Raw genomic sequence first — 2,500 nt, forward strand, 5'->3', positions numbered from 1 at the left:
TATATACATGAATCTGTATCTGTATCAATATACAGGTGGTTCATTAGTTAGATCAATCACAGATTCAGTGCAAACATACGATTGTGAGTGTTGTTTGTAAAAAAAAAGCTTCGTTTCTCGTTTGTTTGTAAGTTTACAGTTCATTTTTTTCGGCTGGCAGTGAATCCTGGTTGGTCGTAGGACATCGGGATGTTATAGGTGATGCTACTGTACTGTAGAAGGAAAGAAAAAAAGGAAGAAAGACGGATAGAAAAAGAAAATAACAAACAAAGAATTACTAATGAATTAATAACAAACCTTCGGAAAAGTCGATACTAAGTAATCAATAATTGAATAAACATTACTTCCCTCAGCAGCTGACCGTTCAATAGAAATCACTGTGAAGCCGCAAATCGTAAACTTACTTTTCATCTTAACTGTACAGTAAAGGCTAAACTATTTCTATACAACAGACGTAGCATATTGCCACTGAAATAATTACATTTGCACAAATGCATTTTTGGGGGGTAAAATAAATCGCGGAAACAAAACAATAAAGAAATCCTTTTGACGAAAGCATGTTAAATTAAAAAAAATTAAATGTTCAAATGATTAACAGTGTGACAATGGATCATGCATTCGTTGATATCGAAGCTGTAACGTGCAAAAAAATCCATTCGTTTTACCTTCAAAGAAAGCGTAATCTACATATCCCTCACAGGATTTCAATCAAAGTTGGATTTCACGCACCGACATGCGATTCTCCAAGTCACCTATAGTGGAGTGAGAGACCTTGGTCCGCTTCATTCTCTCTTCCACAATTCCTTAATCGTGTCACAGAGTGTTGCCGTTCCTATTCTCACCACTCAAAGCCTTTTTGTCAAATTACTTGACACCTTTGACACAGTAGAGCCTTTGACAAAATTCCGCTTTGTAGCTTTCTCTTTCACAAGTCATATTGCTACTGGTGACAACCCTTCAACAGAGACACAGTCGATCCGGCGATATGATAGTCTATGAGCTGCTCTTTAAATATAGGTAATAGTATAAAGGGGGGAATTATTAAAAATAAAATGTGGAATAACCAATTACTCAATTACTAAATCACTCAACCAATCAATCAATGGCTTAATCAAACAAAATCAAAGGGAAAGGACGGGTTTTCACTCGTTAATTTGGAACGTTAGCAGTCTATTTTTTTCGGATTTGTTAACAGCACAGATAGATGAATTATAAAGGAAGAAAGGTTCAGAAAAGAGCCCCAAAAAGATTGTAAAAGAAAGTAGCCATTCAACAACAAAATACAAAGAAAGTAGCCATTCAACAACAAAATACAAAGAAAGTAGCCATTCAGCCACAACATACGTACCAAGCAACTGTCCAATCTTCAGCACGTTCAAAACGCCAAGACTACAACATCATCTTGACCGTTGTCACGGCAGCGGAGCATACATACACCACTAGCATCCACTGTGGTATTCCTCACCTCTTCACTTTTCAGTCACACACTTTTTTGCAAGGCATTTCAAGAAGACATTTAAACACGAAGTAGAATTCCTGTGATGTTTTTCTTTTTTCAATTTTGCTCCTCTTTTCGTTCTTCTTTCACAACAATAGTAACTTTTCTGCAGATGGTGATATCGGAAAAACTGTCCAAACATTCACAAAAACTAAAAACTTAACGTTGACCTGACAGCAAAAGAGCAGAAGCAGTCAAATACCAAAGAGGCTTTGTAATTGAGTGTAACTCTGGTTCTATGTCTAACTAAATGTCTGCGAAGAGTATAAGCAAGCACTCTGAGAGGTGCGATCGGGCCGCTGTGTTTATGGAGTGAGAGTGCTGACGGCTTCGGTCTGTTTTATAGTCCACCCGTCCTTCACCCGCGCCTCCACCCCTTTATACTAACTCCACGAACTCGGGTGGCTGTGAACGGAGAGCAGCAGAAGGCGCTGTTGTTGTGGTGTGTTATGTTGTGTGTATGTGTGTGTGTGTGTGGGTGAAAGTGTGTGTGTTTCTGTGTTGTGATGTGTTGTGTTGTGATGTGTGTGGGTGGGGGGGGGGAGGAGGGGTATGATCGCGCGTGTGTGTGTGTGTAGGTTTGTGTATATGTGTGTGTTTGTGTGGATGGAGATTTGTGCGTGTGTGCGTTTGTGTGTGTGTGTGTGTGTGTGTCTGTGTGTGTGATTGTGTGTGTTAATGTGTGTGTTAATGTGTGGGAGATAGAGAGAGAGAGATAGAGAGAGAGAGAGAGAGAGAGAGAGAGAGAGAGAGAGAGAGAGAGAGAGAGAGAGAGAGAGAGATCAAATCAAATCAAATCAAATCAAATTTTATTTTTCGAGGGTTGTGGCGTAAGCAATACAACGAGCTTTTTTTCAACCAGCCCTCGCCCAGAGAGGGGACTAATCTAATCACATATTTACACGGATATTAACGTAGAAAAGAAGGTAGAGAAAAACAACAACATATGAGAGAGAGAGAGAGAGAGAGAGAGAGAGAGAGAGAGAGAGAGAGAGAGAGAGA

General features: G+C 39.5%; 1 protein-coding gene across 2 annotated transcripts in view; it reads right to left on the bottom strand.

Moving 5' to 3' along the window:
- The window catches only part of LOC138969397 (uncharacterized), a 17,426-nt gene extending 15,627 nt beyond the window's left edge, over positions 1-1,799 (bottom strand). Inside the window, exon 1 of one of the 2 annotated variants that reach the window (XM_070342190.1) lies at positions 1,349-1,799. The gene's annotated coding sequence lies outside the window, so the exon portion shown is untranslated. Of the gene's footprint in view, positions 1-665; positions 790-1,348 lie in introns of those variants that run through there. The other variant, XM_070342191.1, reaches the window with a different exon arrangement.
- Positions 1,800-2,500: the final 701 nt, after the last annotated feature.

Source organism: Littorina saxatilis, linkage group LG6, assembly GCF_037325665.1.
Source record: "Littorina saxatilis isolate snail1 linkage group LG6, US_GU_Lsax_2.0, whole genome shotgun sequence".
Lineage (NCBI taxonomy): Eukaryota > Metazoa > Mollusca > Gastropoda > Littorinimorpha > Littorinidae > Littorina > Littorina saxatilis.